This window comes from Sciurus carolinensis, chromosome 14 (assembly GCF_902686445.1).
Source record: "Sciurus carolinensis chromosome 14, mSciCar1.2, whole genome shotgun sequence".
Taxonomy (NCBI): Eukaryota; Metazoa; Chordata; class Mammalia; order Rodentia; family Sciuridae; genus Sciurus; species Sciurus carolinensis.
The window spans coordinates 79674430-79694315 of record NC_062226.1 but is presented as its reverse complement, the minus strand read 5'-3'; the positions used below and the strand labels follow the sequence as shown (position 1 = coordinate 79694315).

General features: G+C 35.4%; 1 pseudogene; it reads left to right on the top strand.

The window, feature by feature from the left end:
• Window positions 1-16449, top strand: part of LOC124964156 (transcriptional repressor protein YY1-like) — a 144080-nt pseudogene extending 127631 nt beyond the window's left edge.
• Window positions 16450-19886: the final 3437 nt, after the last annotated feature.

Sequence of the window (19886 nt, the reverse complement as noted above, 5' to 3'; positions counted from 1 at the left end):
CCTCTGTATTCATCAGGTTTACTTCAATGATTTCATGATGTCCACCTTTACACTACATCCTGTAAGCAAAGATCTTCTTTCTCTGAACTTTCATTAAATTATTCTTAGAGTCTTATAGTTTAGAGCTTAATTATGTCTCACATATTCATTCTCACTTCCTTGGTAGATAATTGGATTCTTAGGATAGGAATAACATTTTAGTCTAAGAAATGTCTAGCACAAAACTGACATCTGAGAAATAGTCAAAAAGTCTGCTTGATTGGTATATTTAGGTCAGTATCCTAGTTTTCATCCAATATATTAATATACAATACATTAATTCAATAGTAATGATAACAACAAAAGACCTAGGCATCAAAGTCAGATGTAATGGAATTCTAAAGTGCTTTGTCTCCTGGCATCATGATTAAGAGCAACACTATGAAAGCAAGTTGACATTGATGTGAACCACATCTCTGTCCCTTGCTACCAATATAACCTTGAATTTAATTTCTTTAAACTACATTTTTTATATTCAGTTATAAAACAAAGTTAATAGAATTGACTACAACTCACATTGTTGTACCAATTAATAGGGATTAGTTATATTTATATGTATATGTGTGTGTGTATTATGCAATGCTTAAGCACATAAGCACTGCGTAGAAGATAGGTTATTATTATAGCAATTTAAAAGAATAGTCCATCAACCCGGGGAAGTCTGAGCAGTCCTTTAAGTTACTTGCAACATGTTTCATTTAATCAAACGCTCTGGGAAACACATGCGAATGAATAAGGGGAGGCTATGAGACATTCTTATTTTTAAAAATTTCACAAGAGGTAACATCAAAGACAGTAGTGATATAAGAAATTCCAAAAATCCCTCCTAACAAAGGGAAAAAATCCAGCAAAAAAATTTAAGAACCAACTTTTCAGAACTCCAAAACTAACCCCAAACTTGTAGCAATCAAGGCAGAGCATATTCAAGCAAATGGTTAAATATCTAAAAAAAAAAAAAAAAAAAAAAAAAAAAAAAGCAAGCTTTATTGCATTTTAACTTACTCTCCACTCATCATCCCAGAGGTAGTCTTGAAAATTATAGCCTATGTTCCTCATACCTGTTATGAGCGATCAGAAGGATATCATTTGCAAAGAATAATCCACAGAAGATCTGCCTGTTAACTTCCTGGAAATCTTGCTCAAATGACTCATGTCTATTTTGGCTAACTCATAACTCACCCAGTTACATTCACTATACTTTGGGCACTTACCAAAAACATTTACAGTTAAATGTGGCTGATACTTGAGGCAATGGATAGCAGTTGGGCAAAGAACAGACTAAGAAACCTAAAAGGAAAAGTTAGGAATAAGATACTTTGAGAAATAAAGACTTTAAACAGCTCTGACATCCACCTGGGGATCTAGTAGGCACATGTATACCTAGGGTTCTTCATGTCCTTAAGTAACACCTGCAGTGGCATTAAGCTAACTGACTAACTGGCAGGTGAAAGATAATGAAGAGTCACAGTGAGTACTGAAGACATACTCTAAAACATACAGAGCCCCTTAGCAAAGAATGAGAGAGAGAGTTTTTATATGAAGCATTGACGGAAATCTCTGTCCAAGCATTAGCTGACCACAAAGCTAGACATAGATACTGAAATGCCTATGCAAAGTAAAAAGCACAAAATTTTTAAAAATAGTTCAAAACAGTAACTAAACAAACAAAAATAATGACAGCACACAGCAACAGCAAACCGTGAGGTAGGAAAAAATGGTTATCAGAGTTTCACATTAAAATAGTTAACATGTCCACTTTTAAACAAAAAAAAAAAATATGAGGCATGATAAGAAGCATGTTTTCTGTACACAGAAAAGAAGGCTATCAGTAAAAGCTGTGCCCAAGAATGCTTACACAAAGTACTTACTGGAGAAAGATTTAAAATCAGCTATTTAAAATATGTTCAAAGAGCTAAAGGACAAAAGAAAAGCTTAAGAATGGCATCTCATAAGTAAAGAGATCAAAATTATAAAAAGAAAGCAAAAAGGCATTCTAGAAATAAAAAACATACTACAGGGGATTTGAACAGTCAAAACAATCAGTGAGCTTAAAAATAGGTTAAGTTGAGATTATCCACTATGAGAAAACCAAAAAGTAAAAATAAAAATAAAAAAGAAGGGAAGTGAGTAAACAGAATCTAAGTGAATTGTGTAACTCCCATGAGACTTAACTAAATATGTACTATGTTCAAAAGCACAGCAGATAGGGGCAAAAAGAATATTTGAAAAACTAATATCCCAAATCTTCCCAAATTTAATTAGACATACTTATCTACACATCCAAGTAGGTCAACAAAGTCTGTATAGTATAAGCTCAAAGCAACACCACTCAGATATATCATAATAATCAAAATATCAAAAGCCAAGGACAAAAAGAGAATCTTTAAAGTAGTGAGAGACTGTGATTCATCAGGAACAAAGGATCTTCAGTAAGAGTAACAGAAACCAGGGAGCGACAGTTGGCTGCTTGTTATTTCATGCTGTTTGTCTAGACTTCAGCTTGGTCCTAGTTGAGGAGGCAGGATTGGACCCTACGGGGTAGTGAACTTTAAAAATATATTATAGGGATTCAAGATGGCGTACTAGAGGGAGGCTGCATTCCTTGTCACTCCGTAACTCCAGTTTCAAGCAGAGGATATCTGTTTCTTGGTGAGGCAGTTTTTGCTGCTTATCGATTCCCTGGTGTTTACCCAATTTGTCTGCTGTGATCACCTGCAGTCTGCCAGCATATCGATGCCTTTTTTGAGTGCAGATTGCTCACTGTCAGGTGCCTATCATCCGCCATTTGCCTGCCTCTGGTCGGTCCATCGCCTGCCTTACACCTATCCATCACCCAACGCATGAGGTTCACCTCCCGATCGTTCAACAACAGTCAGCGAACTGATCGCCAACCGCCAGTGGAGCACCAGCTGCCTGCTGTTGCCTGGCAGTTCTCTGTCACTGTACCTGCAGGTTTGATTACCTGTGGTTGCCGCCATTTTAAGACAACAGCCAAGCCCTGTAGGACCCTTGGCCGGACTGACTGAGCCCCGTCTCCAGGATACCTCAGCCCGACCGATCACTCCCTACCTCTGGGGCCCTCACATCGACTGACTGCTCCCTGCCACCAGGATCCCCAGACCAACTGACTGCGCCCTATTACCGGGACCCCAGACTGACTGATTGCACCCGGCCTCCAGGATCCCACAACCACAGCAAACACACCCAACCTCCAGGACCCCTGCCTGACCAACTGCATCCCACCTCCAGGACCTCCAGCTGACCACATCCACACCCTGAGCTGCAGCTCCCCATTTGCCAACACATTTCAAAGCCAGAGCGGCCATCTTGGATAATCCTGGAAGCTGTAGCTCTGATCTTTAGGTGGGGCAAATCCCATCCTGAGACGCCTGCTGGAGACTAGAAGCTCATTGTCAGAAACCTCTCATGCATCAGGCTACTGAACACTGGGAGGTTTCATTACTATATGACTTTTATACTGTAGATTTTCTTTTTTCTCCTTATAGAAAAAATTTAAGTTTTTATTTCTTTAATTTTCTTGCTCTCTTTTCCTTTTGTTTACCTGTTCCCTCAGAGTCTCTTTCTCCCTTTTTTGCATGCTAACATCACATTTCTTTTGATTACACTCTCACCCTTTCTATTATCTAGAACTTCTGTATAATCTTTTCTTATCCCATTAACAGCCACATTCTACATCCCTCTGCATCTTCTTTGTTCACCATTAGAAACTGCAGACCTTATTGCAAATCTGTTTGTTTTATGGAAGATAATATTTTAACTCAGTCTGTTTATTATGACAATTTTGTTATTGTCCTCATAGGGGCTATTTGGTCTAGGATTGCATAGTGTCTGAATTAGGCACTGTTAATATTGATCTCCCCTTAAAGAAAGGATTTTGGAAACCTATAGGGCCATTATAAGCCTATAGGGGGAAATCTGCAATACCCCAGATCTGCAGTGCTAGAGGGGAAGATACATGAACAACATGAAAAAACAAGGGAAGAAAATGATCCAAACAAATCTAGATTCTATATTAATCGAATCCAATGACAGTATGTTAGAAGAAATGTCAGAAAAGGACTTCAGATTATACATGATTAAGATGATTTGCAAAGCACAGGATGAGATTAGAGAGCAAATGCAGGCAATGAATGATAATACCAATAAGCTGAAAGAGCACCTGCAGGAAGCAAAAGATCATTTCAACAAAGAGATAGAGATTCTAAAAAAAAAAAAAAAACCAAACGGAAATCCTTGAAATGAAGGAAACAATAACTAAATAAAAAATTCAATGGAAAGCATCACCAAAAGACTAGACCAGTTGGAAGACAGAACCTCAGAAAATGAAGACAAAATATTTAATCTTGAAAATGAAGTTGCCCAAACAGAGAAGATGGTAAGAAATCATGAACAAAATCTTCAAGAACTATGGGACATCACGAAAAGACCAAATTTAAGAATTATTGGGATTGAGGAAGGCACAGAGATACAAACCAAAGGAATGAACAACCTATTCAATGAAATAATATCAGAAAATTTCCCAAACCTGAAGAATGAAATGGAAAATCAAATACAAGAGGCTTACAGAACACCACATGCACAAAATCACAACAGGTCCACACCAAGGCACATTATAATGAAAATGCCTAACATTCAAAATAAAGATAGGATTTTGAAGGCCGCGAGAGAAAAGCATCAGATTACATATAGGGGGAGACCAATACGGATAGCAGCCGACTTCTCAACCCAGACTCTAAAAGCTAGAAGGGCCTGGACCAACATATTTCAAGCTCTGAAAGAACATGGTTGCCAACCAAGAATCCTATACCCAGCAAAACTAACCTTCAGATTTGAAGATGAAATAAAATCTTTCCATGATAAACAAAAGTTAAAAGAATTTACAAATAGAAAGCCTGCACTACAGAACATTCTCAACAAACTATTCCATGAGGAGGAAATGAAAAACAACAATGTAGGTCAGCAAAGGGAGGAACTACCTTAGAGAAAAACCACTCAAAGGAGAAACCAAGCCAAATTAAAAACCAAAACTAAGCCAAATGACAGGGAATACAAATCATATCTCAATAATAACCCTGAACGTTAATGGCCTAAACTCATCAATCAAAAGACATAGACTGGCAGAATGGATGAAAAAGAAAGACCCAACAATATGCTGCCTGCAAGAGACTCATCTCATAGAAAAAGACATCCACAGACTAAAGGTGAAAGGATGGGAAAAAACCTACCATGCACATGGACTCAGTAAAAAAGCAGGGGTTTCCATCCTTATATCAGATAAAGTGGACTTCAAGCCAAAGTTAGTCAGAAGGGATAAAGAAGGACATTTCACACTGCTTAAGGGAACCATAAATCAGGAAGACATAACAATAGTAAACATTTATGCACCAAACAATGGTGCATCCCTGTACATCAAACAAATCCTTCTCAATTTCAGGAATCACATAAACCACAACACAATAATTCTGGGTGACTTTAACACACCACTGTTACCACTAGATAGATCTTCCAAACAAAAACCAAACAAAGAAACCAAAGAACTCAATAACACAATCAATAACCTAGACTTAATAGACATATATAGAATATTCATCCATCAATGAGCGGATTCACTTTCTTCTCAGCAGCACATGCTCAAAAATAGACCATATGTTATTCCATAAAGCAGCCCTTAGGAAATGCAAAAAATAGAGATATTGCCTTGTGTTCTATCAGATCATAATGGACTGAGAGTAGAAATCAATGACAAAATAAAAAACAGAAATTACTCCAACACCTGGAGACTAAATAATATGCTATTGAATGAAACATGGATAACAGAAAACATTAGGGAGGAGATAAAAAAATTCTTAGAGGTCAATGAGAATGACGATACAATATATCAAAATCTCTGGGACACTATGAAAGCAGTACTAAGAGGAAAATTCATTGCATGGAGCGCATTCCAGAAAAGAATGAAAAGCCAACAACTAAATGACCTAACATTACAGCTCAAAGCTCTATAAAAAGAAGAACAGAATAACAGCAAAAGTAGTAGAAGACAGGAAATAATTAAAATCAGAGCTGAAATCAATGAAATTGAAAGAAAAGAAACAATTCAAAAAATTGACAAAACAAAAAGTTGGTTCTTTGAGAAAGTAAACAAAATATACAAACCGTTAGACACACTAACAAAGAGAAGGAGAGAGAAGACTCAAATTACTAAAATCCATGATGAAAAGAAATATCACAACAGACACCATCGAGATACATAACATAATTAGAAGCTACTTTGAAAATCTGTATTCCCAACAAAATAGAATCTACCGAAGACATTGACAAATTTCTAGAGACATATGCTCCTCCTACACTGAACCAGGAGGACATACACAATTTAAACAGATCAATATCAAGCAATGAAATATAAGAAGCCATTAAAAACCTACCATCCAAGAAAATCCCAGGACCAGATGGATTCTCAGCCGAGTTCTACAAGACCTTCAAAGAAGATCTCATTCTAATATTTCTTGAAGTATTCCAGGAAATAGGAAAGGAGGGTACCCTACCAAACTCATTCTATGAAGTTAATATCACCCTCATACCCAAACCAGGCAAAGACACATCAAAGAAAGAAAATTTTAGACCAATATCCTTGATGAATATAGATGCAAAGATCTTTAACAAAATATTGGCAAACCGTATCCAAAAGCATATTAAGAAAATCGTGCACCACGATCAAGTGGGGTTCATCCCTGGAATGCAAGGATGGTTTAACATCCGCAAATCAATAAACGTAATCCATCATGTCAATAGACTTAAGGATAAGAATCATATGGTTATTTCAATTGACCCAAAAAAAGTGTCGGGCAAAATACAACACCCTTTCATGCTCAAAACACTAGAAAAAATAGGTTTAGTAGGAACATACCTGAACATTGTAAATGCTATTTATGCTAAGCCCATGGCCAACATCATTCTTACTGGAGAAAAACTGAAACTATTCCCTTTAAAAATGGGAACAAGACAGGGATTTCCTCTTTCACCACTTCTATTCAACATTGTCCTTGAAACTCTAGCCAGAATGATTAGGCAGACTAAAGAAATTAAAGGGATATGAATAGGAAAAAAGGAACTTAAGGTGTCACTATTTGCTGATGACATGATTCTATATTTAGAGGATCCAAAAAAGTCCTCCAGAAAACTTCTAGACATCATCAATGAATTCAGCAAAATAGCAGGCTATAAAATCAACATGCATAAATCTAAAGCATTTTTATATGCAAGCGACAAAACATCTGAAAGGGAAATGAGGAAAACAACTCCATTTGCAATAGCCTCAAAAAAAAATAAAATACTTGGGCATCAATCTAACCAAAGAGGTAAAAGATCTCTACAATGAAAACTACAAAACATTGAAGAAAGAAATTGAGGAAGACCTTAGAAGATGGAAACTCTCCCATGTTCTTGGATAGGCAGGATTCATATTGTCAAAATGGCCATACTACCTAAAGTGCTATACAGATTCAATGCAATTCCAATGATGTACCTTACAGAAATAGAGCAAGCAATTATGAAATTCATCTGGAAGAATAAGAAACCCAGAATAGCTAAAATAATCCTTAGCAGGAAGAGCAAAGCAGGGGGTATTGCAATACCAGAACTTCAACTATACTACAAAGCAATAGTAAAAAAACGGCATGATATTGGCACCAAAATAGACAGGTAGATCAATGGTACAGAATAGAGGACATGGACACAAACCCAAATAAATACAATTTTCTAATACTAGACATAGGCGCCAAAAATATGCAATGGAGAAAAGATAGCCTCTTCAACAAATGGTGCTGGGAAAACTGGAAATCCATATGCAACAGAATGGAAATAAACCCCTATCTCTCACCCTGCACAAAAATCAACTTACAATGGATTGAGGACCTTGAAATCAGACCAGAGACCTTCATCTTACAGAAGAAAAAGTAGGTCCAAATCTTCAACTTGTTGGCTTAGGATCAGACTTCCTTAACAGGACTCCCATAGCACAAGAAACAAAAGCAAGAATCAACAACTGGGATAGATTCAAACTAAAAAGCTTTCTCTCAGCAAAGGAAACTATCAGCAATGTGGAGAAAGAGGCTACAGAGTGAGAGAATATCTTTGCCACTCATACTTCAGATAGAGCACTAATTTCCAGAATATATAAAGAACTCAAAAAACTCTACACAAAGAACACAAATAACCCAATCAACAAATGGGCTAAGGATATGAACAGATGCTTCACAGAAGAAGATCTACAAGCAATCAACAAACATATGAAAGAATGTTCACCATCTTTAGTAATAAGAAAAATGTAAATCAAAACTACACTAAGATTCCATCTCACCCCAATTATAAGCAACGATAGGTGTTGGAGAGGATGTGGGGAAGAAGGTATACTCATACATTGCTGGTGGGACTGCAAATTAGTGCAGTCACTCTGGAAAGCAGTGTGGAGATTCCTTAGAAAACTTGGAATGGACCCACCATTTGACCCAGCTATCCCACTCCTTGGCCTATACCCAAAGGACTTAAAATCAGCATATTACAGTGATACAGCCACATCAATGTTCATAACTGCTCAATTCACCATAGCCAGATTGTGGAACCAACCTAGATGTCCTTCAATTGATGAATGGATAAAGAAACTGTGGTATATATATACAATGGAATATTACTCAGCCATAAAGAATGATACAATTATGGCATTTGCAGGCAAATGGATGAAATTGGAGAATATCATGCTAAGTGAGATAAGTCAATCTCAAAAATCCAAAAGGCAAATGATCTCACTGATAAGCAGATTATGACACAAAATTGGGAGTGGGAGGGGGGCAAGAGTGGAGGAAGGAGGGACTGTATAGAGGGAAAAGAGGGGTGGGAGGGGTGGGGGGAAAGAAAAAATAACAGAATGAATGAAACATTATTACCCTATGTAAATGCATGACTACGCAAATGGTATGGTGTTACTCCATGTACAAACAGAAAGAACATGTATCTCATTTGTTTACAATAAAAATAAATTAAAATTTAATAAAAAGTCAAGATTAAAATTAAAAAAAATATTATAGATTGATTAATTTGGGGCAGGTTACTAGTAGTAACTCTGTCTTTTTCTTCTGAAGGCAGTAATAAAGATAGGACTGCCCCTTTTGGTGTATTTTTATTACATGTAATGGAAAACCAAGAGCTTTTCAGCATGGCTTCATTATCTGGTTTTAAGTGTATCACCTGAGTGTAACATATAGTAATGAGTAAATTTTAAAATGAATTTTTTTTCTTGAAAAAAAAAAAAGAAACCAGGGAGCATAGGCAACAGTGAGATGACATGTTCAAAACACCCAAAGAAAATTACTGGCAATGAAAAGTTCCATATTCAACAGATGGGTACTTCAAAAATTAAGGAGATATTAATATATTACCATAAATACAAAATAAAAGCTGTCCTGCAAAAGGTTCTAAACTCAGGTCCACATGAAAGGACATAAGGCAATAACTTCGATTTATATAAATAAGGCACATCAATAAAGATAAATATTTAGATATATAAAAAGTGTTATTAATTTTTTTGGCAAAACAATTATGAGCCTGTATAAACCTACATATTAATGGGTAGATAATGTCTAAAATGTAATCTGTGACACAGGGAGATCAGAAAGGAGGGGAGGGATGGGATCAGAATTGTAGAAAATGTTTTATACTAGTGAAATTGACTTGATATTAATCTGAACTCTGAATCTAGAGGCTGTGAATTAAGATGTATTTATAATCCCCAAGATAATTGTAAAGAAAATAACAAAAACATGTAGTAAAAAAAGGTGGAATTATAAAGATACGGTAGAAAGAATTTAGTACAGAAGAAGGCAAAACTGGCAGAAACAAGGAGCAAAAAAGATATGAGATATATAAGAAACAAATGGTAAAATGGCAAAATATATTATTTCTTATGAATAATTACTTTAAATATAAATGGATTAAACTATCCAATCAAAAGACAAGAGATTGAATGGATTAATAAACAAATCGTGATCTGACAGAATGCCATTAGACACTTAAATTAATTTTAAAGGTATGAAAAAGCTCTATGTGAAAAGATAAAGAAGGATATTTTGTGCATACAATCATTAATCAAAAGGAAACTGGAGTGGTTATACTAGCATCAGAGAAAATACAATTTCATTAAAAAATTGTTACAAGAGAGCTAGGTCCAGACCAGCATGGTTGGGCGAGACTTCTGCATCGGGGAGACAGGCCCAGAGACCCAGGTCCAGACCAGCTGTGCCCCAGTCCACAGTCTAGTGCTCCTGCAGTTGACCATCTGTCAACATGTGGAGGCACCTCTGCTCACTAGGAGGGAATATATGCCACCTGGAGGCCACCATCCCTAGAGGGGCAGCAACCTTTATGGGTCACTGCATTATCAAGTTCCTCCAAGACTTCTGGCTACTGAAGACTAGGAGGTGAGCTATTGGAAACCTGCAGGGAGACTATAAGTCTATAGGGGGGGGAACTGCAATACCTCAGATTTGCACTTCTAGAGGGGAAGATACATGAGCAATATGAGAAAACAAGATGAGAAAACAAGGGAAGAAAGTGTCCCAAACAAACCTAGATGCTACATCAATAAAATCCAATGACAGCATGGCAGAAGAAATGTCTGAAAGGTAGTTCATAATATATGTAATTAAAATGATCAGAGAAGCAAATGATGAGATAAGAGAGCAAATGCAGGCATTGAATGACTGCACCAATCAACAGTTAAAAGAGCAAACCCAAGAAGCAAAGGATCATTTCAATAAAGAGATAGAGATTCTGAAAAAAAATCCAAACACAAATTCTTGAAATGAAGGAAACAATAAACCAAATTAAAACCCCATGGAAAGCATAACCAATAGGATAGAATACCTGGAAGACAGAACCTCAGACATTGAAGTCAAAATATTTAATCTTGAAAACAAAGTTGACCAAACAGAGAAGATGGTAAGAAATCATGAATAGAATCTACAAGAATTATGGGATATCATGAAAAGGCCAAATTTAAGAATTATTGGGAACGAGGAAGGCTTAGAGAAACAAACCAAAGAAATGAACAATCTATTCAATGAAAAAATACCAGAAAATTTCCAAATTCTGAAGAAGGAAATGGAAAATCAAATACAAGAGGCTTATAGGACACCAAATGTACAAAATTACAACAGACCCACACCAAAGCACATTATAAAGAAAATACCTAACATACAAAATAAAGATAGAATTTTAAAGCCTGCAAGAGAAAAAAATCAAATTACATTCAGGGGAAAGCCAATACGAATATCAGCTGATTTTTCAACCCAGATGCTAAAAGCTAGAAGTGTCTGGAACAACATTTTTCAAGGTCTGAAAAAAAATGGATGCCAAACAAGAATCTTATACCCAGCAAAACTTACCTTCAGATTTGACAACGAAATAAAATCCTTCAATGATAAACAAAAGCTAAAAGAATTTACAAATAGAAAGCTGGCACTACAAAACATTCTCAGCAAAATATTCCATTGAGGAAGAAATGAAAAACAATGATGTAAGTCAGCAAAGGGAGGAACTTCCCTCAGGGAATAACCAAATAAAGGAGAAACCGAGGCAAGTTAAAAAACAAAATAAGCCAAATGACTGGGAATACAAATCATATCTCAATAATAACCCTGAATGTTAATGACCTGAATTCATCAATCAAAAGACATAGACTGCCAGATTGGATTAAAAAGAAAAACCCAACAATATACTGCCTTCAAGAGACTCATCTCATAGAAAAAGATACCCATAGACTAAAGGTGAAAAGATGGGAAAAAATATACCATGCACATGGATTCAGTAAAAAAGAGGGGATATCCATCCTCATATCAGATAAAGTGGACTTCAAACCAAAGTTAGTCAGAAGGGATAAAGAAGGACATTTCATACTGCTTAAGGGAAGCATAAATCAGGAAGACATAACAATCCTAAATATTTATGCCCCAAACAATGGCTCATCCATGTACATCAAACAAATCCTTCTCAATTCCAGGAACTAAATAGACCACAACACAATAATTCTGGGTGACTTTAACACACCACTGTCACCACTAGATAGATCTTCCAAACAAAAACCAAACAAAGAAACCATAGAACTCAGCAGCACATGGATCCTTCTCTAAAATAGATCATATGTTATGCCAGAAAGCTACTCTTAAAAATACAAAAAGATAGAGATACCACCTTGTATTCTATCAGATCATAATGGAATGAAATTAGAAAAAAATGACAACAACAACAAAAAAAACACCCAGAAACTACTCCACCACCTGGAGATTAAATAATATGCTATTCAATGATGCATGGATAACAGAAGACATCAGGGGGGAAATAAAATTCTTAGAGGTAAACGAGAACAAAGATACAACATATCAAAATCTCTGGGACACTATTAAAGCAGTACTAAGAGGAAAATTTATTTCATGAAGTGCATTCAATAAAAGAAGAAAAAGTTAAGAAATAAATGACCTAATATTATAGCTCAAAGCCCTAGAAAAAGAACAACATATCAACATCAAAAGTAGTAGAAGATGGAAATAGTTAAAATCAGAGCTGAAATCAATGAAATTGAAACAAAAAAATAATTGAGAAAAAATTGACAAAATAAAAAGTTGGGTCTTTGAAAAAATAAACAAAATTGATAAACCCTTAGCCACACTAACAAAGAGGAGAGAGAAAACTCAAATTACTGAAATTCAGAATGAAGAAAGAAATATCACGACAGACACTATTGAAATACAAACATAATTAGAAAGCTATTTTGAAAATCTATACTCCAACAAAATAGAAAATCTCTAAGACATCACTAGGTTTCTACTGACATATGATCCACCCAAACTAAATCAGGAGGATACACACAATTTAAATAGATCAGTTTCAAGCAATGAAATAGAAGAAGTCATCAAAAGCCTACCAACAAAGAAAAGTCTGGGACCAGATGGATTCTCAGCCAACTTCTACAAGACCTTCAAAGAAGAGCTCATTCCAATACTCCTCAAAGTATTCCATGAAATAGAAGAGGAGGGAACCCTCCCAAACTCATTCTATGAAGCCAATATCACCCTGATACCAAAACCAGACAGAGACACATCGAGGAAAGAAAATTTCAGGCCAATATCCTTAATGAACATAGATGCAAAAATTCTTAACAAAATTCTAGCAAATTGCATACAAAAACATATTAAAAAGAGTGCACCACAATCAAGTGGGTTTTATCCCAGGGATACAAAGTCAGTTCAACATCCAGAAATCAATAAATCTAATTCACCTTATCAACAGACTTAAAGTTAAGAATCACAAGATTATTTCCATAGATGCAGAAGAAGCATTTGATAAAATACAGCACCGCTTCATGCTCAAAACACTAGAAAAAATAGGGATAGTAGGAACATTCCTCAACATTGTAAAGGCTATCTATGCTAAGCCCATGGCCAATATCATTCTAAATGGTGAAAAACTGAAAGCATTCCCCCTAAACACTGGAACAAGACAGGGATGCCCTCTTTCACCACTTCTATTCAACATTGTGCTTGAAATTCTAGCCAGAGCAATTAGATAAACCAAAGAAATTAAAGAGATACGAATAGGAAAAGAAGAACTCAAACTATGCCTACTTGCCGATGACAGGATTCTATATTTAGAGGAGCTGAAAAATTCCACCAGAAAACTTCTAGAACTCATAAATGAATTCAGTAAAGTAGCAGGATATAAAATCAATGCTTGTAAATCTAATGCATTTTTATTTATAAGTGATGAATCCTCTGAAAGAGAATTTAGAAAAAACTACCCCATTCACAATAGCCTCAAAAAAAAAAATACTTGGGAATCAACCTAATGAAAGAGGTGAAAGACCTCTACTATGAGATCTACAGAACTCTAAAGAAAGAAATTAAAGAAAACTTTAGAAGACTGAAAGATCTCCCATGTTCTTGGATAGGCAGAATTAATATTGTCAAAATGGCCATATTACCAAAAGTGCTATACAAATTCAATGCAATTCCAATTAAAATCCCAATGACCTATCTCATAGAAACAGAGCAAGCAATCATGAAATTCGTTTGGAAGAATAAGAGACCCAGAAGAGCTAAAGCAATCCTTAGCAGGAAGAGTGAAGCAGGGGGTATCAAAATACCAGAACTTCAATTATACTACAGAGTGATAATAACAAAAATGACATGGTAATGGCAAAATAGACAGATAGATCAATAGTATAGAAGAGAGGACACAGAGACAAACCCACATAAATACAGTTTTCTCATACTAGACAAAGGTGCCAAAAACAGAAATGGAGAAAAGATAACCTCTTCAACAAATGGTGCTGGGAAAACTAAAAATTCATATGCAGCAGAATGAAAATAAACCCCTATCTCTCACCCTGCACAAAAATCAACTCAAAATGGATCAAGGACCTTGGAATCAGACCATAGACCCTGCACCTTATAGAAGAAAATGTAGGTCCAAATCTTCATCATGTCAGCTTAGGACCAGAACACAACTCCCAAAGCACAAGAAATAAAAGCAAGAATCAATAATCGGGATAGATTCAAACTAAAAAGCTTTCTCTCAGCAAAGGATACTATCAGCAATGTGAAGAGAGAGCCTACAGAATGGTAGAAAATCTTTACCACTCATACTTCAGATAGAGCACTAATCTCCAGAATCTATAAAGAACTCAAAAAACTTTACACCAAGAATACAAATAACCAATAAACAAATGGGCTAAGGAAATGAGCAGACACTTCACAGAAGAAGATCTACAAGCAATCAACAAACATATGAAAAAATGTTCAACATCTCTAGTAATAAGAGAAATGCAACTCAAAACTACCCTAAGATTTCATCTCACCCCAGTTAGAATGGCAATTATCAAGAATATAAGCAACAACAGGTGTTGTTGAGAATTTGGGGAAAAAGGTACACTCATACATTGCTAGTGGGGTTGCAAATTGGTGCAGCCACTCTGGAAAGCGGTGTGGAGATTCCTTAGGAAACTTGGAATGGAAACACCATTTGACCCAGATATCCCACTCCTTGGCCTATATCCAAAGAACTTAAAATCAGCATACTACAGAGATGCAGCCCCAACAATGTTCATAGCCTCTAAATTCACAATAGCCAGATTGTGGAACCAACCTAGATGCCCTTCAATTGATGAATGGATAAAGAAACTGTGGTATATATACACAATGGAATATTACACAGTCATAAAGAAGAATAAAATTATGGCATTTGCAGGCAGATGGATGAAGTTGGAAAATATCATGCTGAGATAAGCCAATCCCCTAAAACCAAAGGCTGAATGATCACTCTGATAAGCAGATGATGATACCTAACTGGGGTTGGGAGGGAGGGAAGAGTGGAGGAAGAATGGATTGTATAGAGGAAAAAGTGGGGTGGTAGGATGGGGGGAAGGAAAAATAAGAGAATTAGACAAACATCATTACCCTAGGTACATGTATGATTACACAAATGGTATGCCTCTACTTCATGTACAACCAGAGAAACAAGTTGTATCCCATTTGTTTGAAATGAATCAAAATAAATAAGTTATAAAAATTGGTTACAGGAGATAAAGACCCCAATGATAGAAGTTCAACTTATACATAATGATTATAAACAGAACCCTGAAAGACATGGAGAAATTTTGACAGAATAGAAGGGAGAAACACAGCTTAACAATAATAGGTAGAGGCAATAAGATGTGGGAGCAGGAGCAGGTGCAAATCAAGACCCCAGAGGGCATGTTCTTGGTCACCATGTCAGATGAAAGAAAAGATATAGACCATGAGATGATGGTTGAAGAACAGATCATTGAAGAGAACTTGCCTCCTGATTATTCAGAGTATATGTCAGGAAAGAAACTCCCTCCTGGAGGAATCCCTGGCTTTGACCTCTCAGATACAAAACAGCAGGCAGAATTTGCTAGAATGAAGCCAAGAAAAATTAAAGAAGATGATGCTCCAAGAACAATAGCTTTCCCTCATAAAGGCTGCAGAGAGATGTTCAGGGATAACTGAACTGAACTGCTATGAGAAAACTTCTGCACACCACGGCCCCAGAGTCCACATCTGTGCAGAATGTGGCAAAGCTTTCATTGAGAACTCAAAACTAAAACGACACCCACTAGTTCATACTGGAGGGAAGCCCTTTCAGTGCACATTCGAAGGCTGCAGGAAATGCTTTTCACTGGACTTCGACTGGTACACACATGTGTGAATCCATACAGGAGACAGGCCCTATGTGTGCCCCTTCAATGGTTGTAAGAAGTTTGTACAGTCAACTAACCTGAAATCTCACATCCTAACGCATGCTAGGGCCAAAACCAACCAGTGAAAAGAAGATAAAGACCCTTCTTGATCATTAGAAGCATCTTCCAGGATGCAATTGGAAATAAACATACCTCTCCTTTGTATATTATTTCTAGGAAGGAATTTAAAAGTGAATCCTACACATCTAAGGGACAAGTTTTGATAAAGTAGTAGAAATTGTTTTTAAAAAACTTTAATTAGAGAAGACATTGCTAAGATGCTGTATCTTGCTTTGTAATCTCACTTCACTCACTTTGTGAGTGTGGTCCCAGCAAGAGGACAATTCATGAACTTTACATCAAAAGACAATTCTTTATACAACAATGCTAAAAATAGGACTTCTTTTTCACATTCATATAAATATGAATCTCACCTGTTGCTTAAAATTTTTTGATTTTGTATTTTCCAAGTATGCATATCGCACATTTTAGGGATATGCTTATTAATGCTATGTATGATTTTTCTGGGGGTTAATAGCTTTGCATACTTCAAAAGTATTTTCCTGTAAAAAAGTTATTTAGGTTTTGTTTGCTATCTTAATTTTGGTTGTATTCTCTGATGTTAACACATTTGTGTAATTGTATTGAAAAGCTGTATTGAATCATGTAGAATCAAATATTAGATGTGATTTAATAGTGTCAATCAATTTTAGTCACTTGTTTTCCACAGAAATACTGCCACATGCTGATGTTCAGTGTAATTTCTTTGCCTGTTCAGTTACAAAAAGTGGTGCTCAGTTGTAGAATGTATTATACCTTTTAACACCTGATGTGTAGATACCATGTAACAGAAAGGACAACAATAAAATAGCAATCCTAAAGAAAGAATATGGCAGAAAAAAGAAAAAAAAAAATAGATGGAGACTGCAATATCTCACTTTTAATAATAAATAGAGAAAGTAGACCAGAGGCAATAGAGGATGAAAGGCCACTATATAATTCAAGTATTAGATAAGCTATGTTCAGGAATGAGTCATGGTGCTGTTGGCCATGATTTTAATAGTAAGGAATCAACAACATTTATTAAAAGTATTTCCTTAAGCAGAAACTCATATAAAACAAGGTTATGTATTGGTTGTAGTTGAAAGTACTTAAACTAGAGGCTCACAGGAACCTACTTCTGTATTTTCCTTAGGAACAATGGCTCAGAATTTGCTGATTTAGTGTTTAGAGTGACCCTATAGAATACAAACACTGCAAATAAAGAAATTAATTAATGTTCATGTATGCATGTATTTTCTCATTCTGTTGCTGACTCTTGCAATGCTAATATTAAGACACCTAAAGCTCAAGAAGTTAAATCGAGAATCAATAAATGGGATGCACTCAAACTAAAAAGTTGTCTCTCAGCAAAAGATACAACCAATAATGTGGAGAGAGCCTACAGATTGGGAGAAAATCTTTACTACATGCAACTTAGATAAAGCATTATGTCTCTAGGATATATAAAGGACTCAAAAAAATTAACACCAAAAAAGCAAATAACTCAATCAATAAATGGGCTAAGGAACTGAACAGACAATTCTCAGAGGAAGAAATACAATTGATCAGCAAATATATGAAAAAATGCTCAACATCTCTAGCAATTAGAGAAACACAAATCAAAACTACTAAGATTTCATGTCACTCCAATCAGAAAGGCAATTATCAAGAATACAAGCAACAATAAATGTTGGCAAGAATGTAGGGGAAAAAAGTACACTCATACATTGCTGATGGGAATGTAAATAGTGCAATCAGTATGGAAATTCCTCAGAAAACTTGGAATGGAACCAACATTTGACCCAGTTATCACACTTCTTGGTTTGTTCCCAAAGGACTTAAAATCAGCATACTACAGTGACACAGCCATATCAATGTTTATAGCAGCTCAACTCACAATAGCTAAACTATGGAACCAACCTAGGTGTCCTTCAACAGATGAATGGATAAAGAAAACGTTCCATATATACATACAATGGAATACTACTCAGCTTTAAAGAAGAAAGAAATTATGGCATTTGCTGGTAAATGGGTGAAGTTAGAAAATATCATGCTAAGCAAACTGAGCCAAACCTGAAAAACCAAAGGCCAAATGTTTTCTCTGATGCAGATGTTAATTCACCTTAAATGGGGGGCAACTAGAGAAGAATAGAGTTAACTTTATATCAGGTAGAGAGGAGTGAAGGGAGGGGAAGGGGTGTGGAGGTAGGAAGGATAGTAGTAACAGACATTATTACCTCATGAATATATATTACTGCATGACCAATGTGATCCTACAATATGTACAATCAGAAAAATGAGAAATTACACTTTATTTATATATGATCTCTCAAAATGTATAAATGCATTTTACTGTCATGTACAACTAATTAAAAAAATTTAAAAATTTTTTTAAAAAGAGAAAATTTTGATGTGTCGGTAAAAAAATAAGAACTTTTACATAGAAAACCTGGATTAAGTTCTAGTTTTTCTACTTTTTGGCTATGAATGTTTATATAATTTATGTTCTCTGAATTTACTAACCTTTATAAAATTAAGCTACTAATAAAACCTACCTGGGAAGTATTTATGAGATCTCATTTAATTCTCAAACATAAAAAATGTTTTATCAATGAGAAGCATTTATTAACAATTTATTGCATATGTATCACATTGTCTTTTAGATCACCATTACTATGTGCAAAAATTATATGTAAACTTCTAAGTTCCTGTTGCAAATATTCATGATGTTTCTTAGAAGACTATAACAATCTAGAAATAAGAGAACACCACAGGGTCAAAATCTGGGTGAGAGTGCTATTAAAATTATTAGTGATAGAGATAGATGGAGAAATACATTTCTGGAAATTTATTTCATACACTTTTTCAGATTCATTCATATATTATGTTGTCTCCTAAAACAAGCAAAACTTTTGTTAATTCTATTTGCCATTGGTCCCAGGATCCATCTACACTAAACCAAGTACCCTGAAGGTATCCTGATTCAGTTAGGGTTATTCCTTCTTTTGTCTTCTATATTACCTTTAAATAGATTCAGAAGACCAACTTCTAAGACAACACCACATAAACCAGAGGAAGGAAGGCAGAAGTATGTTGTTTCCTGAGATGCTTAACTCCTAAAGAAGAGCATTAAAATCATGAATAAATTTGGAAACAAGAGTTCACTATGCAATTATTTTCATTTATTCCATGCACACAAATATTAAAATTTGAAATCCTGCAATCCAATCACTTTTCCCTTTCTCTCTCTCTCTCTCCCTCCCCAGTACAGTTAATATCATGACATTTCAGCTTTATAATTTAATACATATAATTTGTCAAAAATAATTCATAAATAATAGGTAATTTTAATTATTTTAACTGATTTACATACAATTAAATTTGCTGTTTAATATTGTATTTTTTGAGATTTAATTATTGACAAAACTCTTCTTTGGTCAAAATTTTTGTCAGACTCTTCCAAGTTCTTGGCTTTACTATA